General features: G+C 39.6%; 1 non-coding gene and 1 pseudogene across 1 annotated transcript; both read left to right on the top strand.

Moving 5' to 3' along the window:
* The first annotated feature begins 918 nt into the window (after positions 1-918).
* On the top strand, positions 919-1,000 carry TRNAS-GCU. The gene has a single exon. It is a non-coding gene; the product is annotated as a tRNA-Ser (tRNA).
* An 8,310-nt stretch (positions 1,001-9,310) lies between these two features.
* Positions 9,311-11,482, top strand: LOC110743054 (annotated as a pseudogene).
* Positions 11,483-11,921: the final 439 nt, after the last annotated feature.

An 11,921-nucleotide genomic window follows, 5' to 3' on the forward strand; every position in this document is an offset into this window, starting at 1 on the left:
TGGACTCCCAAAGTGCTGGAATTACAAGCGTGAGCCACCGCACCCAGCCTCAGGCTTCTTTTCTTGATGATCATTTTATAATTGAGGTTGTCAGAGCTGGAAGGAACGTTAGGGGTTACTGTTCTGCTTCCCAAGTTGGGTTGGATTTAGTGAGGTGGCTTCGTTAAGAGCCACAATTAGGACCATGCATCCTGACTCCCGCAACAGGGAGTTACCCACCCCACAGGCCCTTCCCAGTGTCGGCAGCAACTGGACTGAGCCAATCTTGTGCTAGACACAAAAAGATTTTCTTTCTTTCAGTGTCCTGACCAAAGCCAAGAGGAGCGCCACTGGGGCGGCTGCGCGCCTCTAATTTTTGTAAAAAAGCGTGTTCTCACCTGTTGCTGATTTATCATAGACTGATCAATAACAACACCTAGAGAAAGTAACAAAAGAGAAAGGAGGGCATCTCCTGGCCCTCGGGCATATTACAGAAGCAAATGAAAAGGCATTACAGTCAGGTTTCTGGTACGTCACATAAAACAGGAATCTAAGGACAAAGTTTAGATTGGGAAGCAAATCAATCTCTCAAATGCAGAATAAAGCGGCAGAAGGACCCGGCGAAGGTCCCAGCGTGTGTCTCGAGGGGCATGCAGGTCAACCAACTGGAGCCGGGTCAACAGCAAAGCAGCTGATTTGTGTCTACCAATGAATGCCGGCACTGGTTCAACCTATTATTAGATATTTGCCAAGTAAGTTCACTACTCTAAGTGACATCCGTCATTTTTATGGTGGTTGTGAAATGTGCCTTAATTAAGACACCTGACTCAGAGTATAGTTATGGGGATTAAACCAGGAAAAAAAAGATTAGATTGTGTTGCTACAAGACTCACTGGGAGCACTACACAGAGGAAGAAACAAGGTGCCAATTCTTCGTGAGACGAGGTGGCCGAGTGGTTAAGGCGATGGACTGCTAATCCATTGTGCTCTGCACGCGTGGGTTCGAATCCCATCCTCGTCGGCTGCTTTACAACGTTTTTGTTCCAGGAATCATAAATGATGTGGTAAGCACTTTATTTGGCGAATTCATTCCCCATTCACCAGCCATTTCAATAATTCCCTCTGATCTTTCCTGTTCTCTGCTTCTTTAGTAACACTTGTCTTCGCTGTGAATGTAATTTGTTAGTTGATGTATTTGATTCATGTTTCACTCTCACCCAAATTTTCATTCCTTCACAAGTTTTACTTAGCATGATTCCCCATTGAGGCAACAATTGAAGATTTAATTGAGGGCTATAGAAAACCATTGCCTAAAAAAGTTAAAAGTACTTATGAAATCATAAAGAGTTACATACACAACATTATGTATATTGAACCATATGGGTTACTTAAGGCATTTTCAGCCTAATTGTATACTTCCACTGCAACTTTCATTTATTATCTTAACGCTAACTTTTAAAGCAGTCACTATTGTCTAAGGATCCCTGTCTTTGAAAAAGGAAGGAGAGTGAGAGTGTCTCGTAGAGATACAACAAAGCTTACAAATACATTCCATAGAACATTTCTAGTTAGTACTAAAGTATTTCCTCCTGAGAAAGGAAAGAAGAATGTTAGTATTACGTAGTTTCTATTTGTAACTTCCATCTTGGCTGATCTTTTGAGAGAAAAAAAGGAACACACATAATTTTATTCAATTTATTCAATTATTTTCATTTTTAAAATAAGTACTGCATTCACATGATTCAAAAAGTATGAAAAGTTGTATAGCAAAGTTTTGTCACTAATTACCGTTGCCACCAGTAGGACACTCTTATTAGCTTTCATGTATCTTTCCTGAAACATATTAAGACTATTATTTATAAGACTTGCATATATAAGACTACTAATCTCTCCAAGATATACTATTAAGTGAAAAAAGCATGATGTAAGACAATATATATAGGTGCTACTTGTAAAAAGCAGTAAACATACCTGTATGTGAATATATATACACACATATAATTTTGAATATAGCATTTTATGTGTGTGTCTATATTTACAATACAAATGTCTAGTAGATATACTGTGTCCTAGGCAATATTCATTTGTAAGATATTGTCAAATTTCTTCCGTATAAGTTGTGTTGATTTACCCTCCCAATAAAGTGAAAAGGAGGTCAGACCACACGTGCTTATGCAGCCCTTACAAGAGAGATTGTTGTTTCAACTAGCATTGTCCCAGATCGTCTAAATGGAAGCTTAAGTACTCACAGTGAGGAGGAAGTGATTGAGAATCCTGGATTCTCATAAACTCAGTGACCTTGGTTTATTTCAGATTTTCTGGGTAACTACTGGCAGTTTATACATTGGGCTTCATAAAAATTCAATACTTAATGGATTTTTAGGCATTAATGGTGTTGAGCTTTGTGTGATTTGAGAGTACGACTCATTTGAATTTTTTTTTAAATGAGAATGATTTTTTTTGTTTGTTTGTTTTTTGAGACGGAGTCTTCCTCGTTGCCCAGGCTGGAGTGCAGTGGCACGATCCCCGCTCACTGTAAGCTCCGCCTCCCGGGTTCACACCATTCTCCTGCCTCAGTCTCCCGAGTAGCTGGGACTACAGGCGCCAGCCACCTCGCCCGGCTAATTTTTTGTATTTTTAGTACAGACGGGGTTTCACCGTGTTAGCCAGGGTGGTCTCGATCTCCTGACCTAGTGATCCGCCCGCTTCGGCCTCCCAAAGTGCTGGGATTACAGGTGTGAGCCACCGCGCCCCACCGGGAATGAGAATTTTAAAGTGTCTTAAGTCAGAGGTCTGAAATTGGATCACTGGCTTCAAAGCATTATTAGCTTTTGGCCTGATGCGATGGCTATAATGCCAGAATTAATCTGTCTATAATTAATTATAGAATTAATCTGTCTATAATGCCAGAATTAATCCCTCTAACTCCTGCACTGTCGGTGTCCACAGAGCGGTAATGTGGTGTTAAAGACACTAGCTGAAGACCACCAGGAACAAACCAAAATCAGATGTAATACATAGATGAAGTGACAGGGTATTCCAGAGTAACGGAGAAATGCAGTTCAACAAGAGGCTAGAGAGAGTTGTCTTTTGTAAGGTTTGGGTTCCCATTCGAGGATTCTGAGAAGTCTAAGAGAAGCGGGATCAATTCTGGGTTCCTTGGTGTTTCCGAGGCAGGGTTAAGAGTAGCAGGGATTAGCTAGGGATTGGGCGTGGTTACAAGGAGAGAGTGATCTTCAGTATCCCCAGTAGTACATGGATGGGTGTGGCAAAGCGGGTCTGCGCACTCGTAAAAAGGCAGCAATTGCTCAAAGAGGAGGCCATTGCTACATTTTACAGCTGCTGCATGATCTTGGAAAACAGTGTTTCCTGTTAACTTTGCATCTGGCTTTACCTGTCCTCCCAGTCCCTGGTAACAGCTTTTGGTTTTTGTTTGTTTGTTTGTTTGTTTTCAATTGGAGAAGACTTCCTTTCTTTTCACGGTGACAGGTTTTCACTCTTCCCAACACTTAGGCAACTGTTCTCTGGCTCAGTGGGGTAGGAAGTTACCCTGAATGCAATTTCTCCTCCTCCGGCCTGAGGTCGGGTTCGCGGTAGGATTGCCAGATAAGATACAGAATACCCAATTAAATTTGAATTTCAGATAAAGGACGAACAAAAGTTTGCATACAAATCAAGCAACACGTGACCTGGTGAGGCCGGGCGTCCGTGAGCCTGCTAAGGGGCAAAGCGAGAGCCGAGGATCTTCGGAAGATGAGGCCAGCGGGTGTTGCATCCTGAGAAACCTTCCCATTCGGCTTTTCCACCTGGCTGCCGAGCAGTTGATAAACCTAAGACAGTGTCCTTTTCTGAGGTCTCCAGGGCTCAGCCCAACTTGATTCACAGAGAAGAGGCATTAAATTACAACGTGAGAATTCTTTCGTTTTGAAACATAACATTCTCACTCCTTGGAATTAAATATATCAACTTGGAAAGGAGTTTTACTCAGTAAATGAGAGAAATGAGCAGTTACTGGAGAGGTAAACGCAAAACTAGACCCCCAGGTCTGGTTGAGTCTTGAACTCACATCCCCAGATTCAGTAATAAATCCTTACCCAGCCCAAGAGCAGTTGCCTCCACAATATCTAGCATAGAGAAATGAATTGGCTGCTTCATAAAGAGTTTCTGGCAAATACAGAAGTTGCTATGTTGTCTGCTACCAAGCTGTGCAGTGGCATCAGCTCATGAGACTTTAAGAAGAGCTGGGTTTGGGCTGAGGGAAGATAAACTGGAGCACAGGGTACTACTTCTGTTTCTGGTGAGGAAGGGGCAAGGGTCCAAATGAACTGGGAGTCAGCTGTAAGGCTGATGTCACACTTTTCTGGTGGGGATGGCAAATTTGCCTATCATTTATCACAATTTAAAAGTAGATATTAGAGTTCAAAAATAGACTCATGATATCAACTGATTTTCATAAAAGTTGCCAAGGTGATTCAGTTAATCCTTTAGAGGGGAAAGGAAAGTCTTTTCAACAAGTGGTGTACCAATTGGACAAGAGCCACGTGCAAAAACAAAACAAAACAAAAACATGAATCTCCATCCTTACCTAACACTGTATACAAAAATTAACTCACAATGGCCCACAGACCAAAATAAAATCTAAAACTAAACCTATGACTTTAAGATTTCTTAAAGAAAACTTCAGAGAAAATTCTTATGACTTTGTTAGACAAGGATTTTAAAATAGAAAAAAACCATAAATCATAAAAAATTGATAATTTGACAAAATTAAAAACTTCTGTTCTTTGAAAGGTACTGTTAGTAAAAATGGACAACTCTCTGACTCAGAGAAAACATGTGTAGATTTTGCACAACAATAGGAAAACAATTCCACCCTCCCCAGTAAAAATGGGGAAAAGATTTGAATTACACTTTAACAAAAATGATATACAGATAGCAAACAAGCACATGAGAAAACTTCAATATCATTGTCATTACGAAAATTCAAATTAAAACCACTACATGCCTATTACAATGACAAAACTTTAAAAAAAAATTAAAAACCTGATAATACTAAGTGCTGATGAGGGTATGGAAAAATTGAAACTCTCATACTTTGCCAGTGAGAATGCAAAAATGGTATGGCCACTTGGAAAAACAGTTTTTCAGGTTTTTTAAATGAAGTTAAGTATATTCTTACTCCATGACCCAATAATCCTCCTCATAGATATTTACTCAGAAAAACTGAAAACATATCCACCTGTACACAAATGCTTATAGCAGTTTTATTTATAATTGCCAAAACTGGAAACAATCCAAATGTCTAACACCTAGTGAATAGATTAAGCAACTTGTGGTACATCTATGTAATGGAATATTACTCAGCAGCATAAAGAACAAACCAGATAAACACAACATAAATGAGTCTCAAAAGCAGTGTGCCAAGTGACAGAAAGTAGAAACCAGACTTAAATGCTTGCACTGTATGATTCTATTCTAGATAAGACAAAAGATAAAGTAAAAAATCACATTAGTAATTGTCTGGCTGGGAGTAGAGGGAAAGATTGACTAAAGAGAAGTGAGGAAGAATATGGGGGGGGGTGCTGGAAATGTATATCTTGTTATTGTAGAGGTCTTTGCATGACTACATGTGTCTGCCAAAATTCATCCAACTACATATAAAAAGGTAAATTGTACTGAATGGAAATTAAACTTCAATAAACTGATTTTTAAAAAGGTAGATATCATCACTTCGCTATTCCACTTCTAAAACTCTATTCTACAGAAATATTTGCATAAATTCCACAAGGTATGAACAAGAGCATAAAAGAATGTTCAAGGTAGCAGCCTTTGAAAGAGGGTTGGTATGAGGTTGGTTAAACAAATTGTGGTGCATCAACTTAATTGTACTACTATACAACTATCAAAAAGAATAAAATAGACAGGTCGTAACTGACATAAAAAGCGTGCTGCAAAACAATATTGTGTAGCAGTTTCTGTTTTTGTAAATATAAGTCTAGAAGTACGCATACAATTATATATTCATTTTTAAGTAGCTTTGAGGAATACACGCCAAAGCCAAACTCTTGCAGATTATTATTTTTTTTATTTTTAGGAATTGAATGGGGGGTGCAAGGGCTTTTTGGTTATTACTAAATTTGCTTTTGCAACGTCTGAAGGGGTTGGCAGGCAGAGGAGCATATAACTTTATATCATTTTAAAAATTGGGGTGGAGCGCGGTGGCTCACCCACGTGATCCCAGCACTTTGAGAGGCCTAGGCGCAAAGATCGCTTGAACGCAGGAGTTGGAAGCTGCCCTGAACTAGGATTGCACCACTGCACTCCAGCCTAGGAGACTGTGCGAGATCCAGCATTAAGTAAATAAATAAATAATCTGTAAAATACAATTAATAGTCACTTACATAGGACTCCAGAGTCAATGTTACATTCGGCGCTGACCACCTACTGCGTTGACCTTAGTGGTGACGGTAGTGTGAAGACTGAAAAAAGTAAAAGGTAGAATTTCTACCTGCAAAGGATTTGTCGTGCTTTGCCTGGCAGAGATGGGGGGTGGAAGTGCTAAAAAGTACGGGGCGGGGGCGGGGGTGAGGTATTAGTAGTGTCTGGGCAAAGGAATTGGGAGATCTGATCTTCGTCCAGCGGGACCATTTGGGTAGCCCTTTAAGGATCTGAGGAAAGATTCTTGATATTCATGGGTTCGGAGATTCTCTGGCGACCATCCAGGAACCTCAAGGTAGGACACTAAGGTGGGATTGGGGGATGGAATCTCAGAGCAAAGAGCAGTGGGTGCGCCGACGTGTAATCTTTACTGGATGCGTTCCCAGGTCCTTCTAGGTTTAAAATGTCTGAATCAGAAAGACCAAAATTTAAGAATCGGAGTCCAAAGCAGGAAAACAACAGAGTGAGGAAGATTTACTTAATAAATATTCCTCAAGCACCTCTTACTCGTTGGAGTGCGCAGTGAGAGCAGGAGCTGCAATCCGGGCTGGCCAAGCTATGGGTACTGTGCTTCCCCACTCTTGGCAGAATCTTGCGGCCCGGACCTTTTTCTTTCGAGGAATTCCCTTTTTGATCCAGATCAGGCTAGTCTCCAACTCTTGGGCTCAAGTGATCCTCCCACTCGGCCTCCCTAATCGCTGGGATTATTACAGCCAGCCACCGGCGCCCAGCCTGTTGGTTTTTCCTCCTTTTGCACCTCTAGTTCCCGCGAACTTTAAATACCCTGGCTGACAAAGCGCGCGCTGCCAAAACCGTGTGTTAGGTGGAAGCTGAGTTCCCCTCCGCTTCAGTTTCTATTCTGAGCTCTGCCATTCTCTCAGTTCCTGTAACTGCTCTCACTCCAGCCAGTCAGTGGTAGTAGGAATGCTTGTAACCGCAAATGCAGATGAAATTAAAAGATATTATTTTGTTTAATGCTCTGCAATATGATTGAAAAACCTGGTTGCAATGTATTTCTACAAAACATACCAGACAACCTTTAGAAGAAATGGAAAATCAAACATACCAATTAGAATAGAACAAATAAAAGTTGTCAACAGACTTCCCCCAGAAAAAGCATTAGACCTAACAGTTTCACAGACAAATTTTAATAAACCATTAAGGAACAGATAATTTCAATGCATTTAAAATGATTCCAGAATGTAAAAAGCAAAGGGAATATTCGATTTTTTTCAGAAAGAATTCTAAGAGTGATCTCAAAACTCATGATAATTACCAATAGGAAAACCCATTTTTCATTCTTTCTTATGCAGAATCCTAAATAAAATGATAAATAAGGAATAAATAATTCCTTATTATTATAAGGAATAAATAATTCACAATGACAAAATGGAAATGAGCATAAGTATTATTTAAAATAGAAAAATATTTAAATGTAATTCACCACATTAGCATACGTGAGGAGAAAAAGCATATAAGGATTTAGGTAAATGTGGAAATGGCATTTGGTTGCATTAAGATCCATTTTCTTGGTTGTAATTTTTGAAACTTTTAATAAAAGAGGATTGCTCCTTACTTCACTTTAGAAAACATATCTAACTTACATCAACGGTCATCATTCTGCTTTTCAGAGAATACATTATATGCATTGCCTTTGAAATTAGCAACAAGTTAGAAAGATGTCCACTTTCATCACAAGAATTTTGTAGTGTTTTGGGTTAGTCAGAATTATTTAAATAAATAAATTCAAAAGAAGGAGATAAAAGTATCATAACATTAGATATATGAAGGCACACAGGATTTATTTATGAAATTAAATATATTTATACAAATAAATAAGAGAAATCACTTGCCTTCCTACCCACACACATAATGGAAGAAAAGACCCCATTTACAATAGCAACAAAAGAGATAAAACATTTACAATAGCAACAAAAGAGATAAAACATTGAGAAATAAATTTAGAAGGAAATTACAAGATGAATATAAAGAACACTTTGTCAATCTTCTCTACAAGTTAGTCTACATATTTAACATAATGCCAATACAAATTAAAATAGAGTTTTGTTTTCAAACTGTATATATTGCTTCTAAAGTTTATATGGAAAATAAACAACATTAGTAGCCAAGTTCCATATAAACAACAAGTTTATATGGAAAATAAACAACATTAGTAGCCAAGAAAATTCAGAAAAGAATAATGAGGTCTAAATACCTTTTGGGTATTTAGACATATTTTAAGGCATAGCGAATAAAACATTGTAGTACAAATAGGATAGAAAATCCAGAAGCAGGCACAAATATTTAAGCATTTGATAAAGTTGACATTTCAAGGCAGTGGAGAAAAGATGAATTATGCTATAAAGGGTACTGGAATATCTAGATAGACATCTGAAAAAAATAGAGCATAATCCACATCTCACATCTCACAACCAGGAGATTCAAAATTTAAACAGAAAAAAAAAAAAAATCCCATAAAAGCACTAAAAAAAGTAAATAAAAGAGGGAATTTTCTTTTATAGTTTTGGCATGAGGGAGGTCTTTCTAAGTATCACAGAAAACCTAGAAAACACAAAAGATTATTAAATTAAACCACTTAAAAATTTAAAATTTCTGTATAACAAAAACCACGAACAAAGTTAAATAGAAAAATTCTGTATCACAAAGGACTGATTTCCCTAATACATGATAATCATACAAGTCAACAAAAGAAATACTATCACAGGCCACTTGCAATGACTCACGCCTTAATCCTAGTACTTTGGCTGAGGTCGGCAGATCATTTGAGTTCAGGAGTTCAAGACCAGCCTGGCCAACACGGTGAAACCCTGTCTCTACCAAAAAATACAAAACTTAGCAGGGTGTTGTGGGCACACCTGCAGTCCCAGCTACTTAGGAGGCTGAGGCACGAGAATCGCTTGAACCTGGGAGACAAAAAGAAACGCCATCACAAACAGAAAAAATGGAAAAGACATAAACAGAAAATTCACAGGAAGGAAATATGCATGAATACTAATTCATTCAACCTCATTCACATTTAAAGAAATGTTCCTTTCTCACTCCCTTGCAGCATCCTGATGGCTGCTCTTGGTTGGAGGCCATCTGGCACCTAAGGCAGGAAAATGGTGGCTACAAAGAAAACGAAAAAATCGCTGGAGTCCAGCAACTCTAGGCTCCAACTTGTTTTGAAAAGAGGAAAGGATGCGCTGGGGTACGAGCGGACTCTGAAGATGATCAGACAAGGCAAAGTGAAATTGGTCATTCTCACTAACAACTGCCCACCTTTGAAGAAATCTGAAATAGAGTACTACACAATTTTGGCCAAAATTGGTGTCCATCACTACAGCAGCAATAATACTGAACTGGCCACAGGATGCGGAAAATACTACAGAGTATGCACACTGGCTATCATTGATCCAGGTGATTCTGATATCTTTAGAAGCATGCCAGCACAGACTAGTGAAAAGTAAACCATGCAAAAATTTCCTTAAATAAACTCGCCAGAGCTTGTTTTTTAAAAAATGTTCATTAATACCACAATAATATGCCATTTTTTACCCATCAGACTGTCAAAGATCAAAAACTTTGGTGAAGGTGGGAGGGGAAATAACTTTCAGGTATTGTTAGAGAGCTGTAAATTTTTATAACTACTTTGGGGGCAATCTAGCAGTATGTACACATTTTTAAAAATTATATAATATATAATGCTTTCCATACAAACTTAAAACAATCTGGAACAGTAGAAACTCTACAGATTTCATAAATCTTTTTGTTTTGTTTTTAAACTAAAAATCTCTAAACATGCTAATGTCCCATTCCAAAATATTGCACAACATTCTGAATACAAACCCCTTGATTATATTCTTCCTTCACTAAAGAAAAAAGCTCATGACCCTGCTCTCCTGGCTCCTTTCTAGGCTTGCCTCAATGCCCCCTTCCCATCCCTAGAGAGAAAACTAGAGGATCCATAGCTTACTACATTGAGGAAAAGACATCATTCCAGACTAACAGTTTACGTTCTTCACAAGATAATCCACCTTCTGATTTGTTCCTGGGAAAGAGGGATAGATAGAGACAGGATGGGGAAAGTGGAGAAAAGATTTTATTCTCTTTTCTAAAGTTTGTTTTTCCTGAAAAAAAAAAAATGTTTCTCTCATCTTTTTAAGGAAAAATCTTGAAAAGTAAAAAAATATGTTTATTGTGTTAGAAATATACATCTATTATACATACCTCTTACATTTTACAAGTATAGCAAATTATTCAATACAAATGGACATCAAAAAACATAAAAAATTTTTAGAAAGTTTTCCTATGAAACCAGGTAAATTAGTACAGGTTTCTGTTTTTGTTTTCTTAAAAAAATAAAATTGAAGCAAAAATGCCTAGATTTGAGACAAGACAAATTGAACTGGGCTCTAGAGCTCAGCACTGAAGTCATGCTCCTGAACACACAATTTTCCTCATATTTCAAAAGACACGAAGGGATTGGTCACCCCTTTCTCCCTGCATGTGGTGAGAAACAAGCTGACCTAGATGTGGGTGGATGCCTGTGTGTGTGGATGATAGGAGGGCTAGAAGGGGATGTAAGACAGCATCCAACCTTTCCCAGAGAGAAGCTATCTGCTGGGCCTATCACCTATGTGGGAGCCGTGAATGAGGGAGAGCGTGGCCCAAACTGGGCTGGCCCCTGAGAAGTCTAGGGGAACAGATAGTGCTGGGCTGAGAAATCGGGGCACTGCCTGCTGGGGGAAGTAGAGCTAGTGCCCACTGCAGGGAGGGAAGGCTGGCAGTGCCTGCCTGGGCTGGACCCACAGCCACAGCAGTTGCCCACTTGAGGTCCCTGGGGAGGATGGAGTGAGTGTGGCGGCAAGGGTTTTGGTGCTTTCTGGTGATGGGACCCTGATGCCAAGTGCCCCACTTGCCAAAGAATAAAATGTTTATTACCCTGCTCCCCTGGCTCCTGTCCACCTTTGCCTGGCCTTCTAGGGTTGGAGAAACAAACCCTCTTCTAGCAAAGGCAGAGGAGCAAACACTCCTCTGTGATCCAAACACGTCAGCTGGGAGTGCAGAGTCCCTGTCCAGGACACTACCCCTCACTGTATTAAGGTCCAGTGGGGTCAGGTCTGGGCAGTGAGGGGGATAGTAGGAAGTTCTGAGAAGCTCTATCAGGCAGGGGCACAAATGTACTCAAATAACATCTACAACCAAAAGACCAAAAAGTATCCATTCCAGGCTCAGGGCTGCCCACTGCAGATGCTGACTCCAATATCCCACCCTACCTCCCTTCTCACCCCCATAGGTGCTCAGGTGAGCAGCTTCCCACGGGGCTAAGGTCACACAACAGGAGGGTCGAAGTCCAGGGACTTCTCACAGGCATCAGAGGCTTGGGTATTCCCTTTGCCCGTCAGAGCTAACCTATTTTTTTGGTGGAGGTGGTCAAAAACAAGAGTGCAGATCCCTCTGCAGTCTGGAAACCAGTTCCTTCTGCAGTGCTTCTCTCTGGG

The sequence above is a fragment of the Papio anubis genome, chromosome 6 (genome assembly GCF_008728515.1).
Source record: "Papio anubis isolate 15944 chromosome 6, Panubis1.0, whole genome shotgun sequence".
NCBI lineage: Eukaryota > Metazoa > Chordata > Mammalia > Primates > Cercopithecidae > Papio > Papio anubis.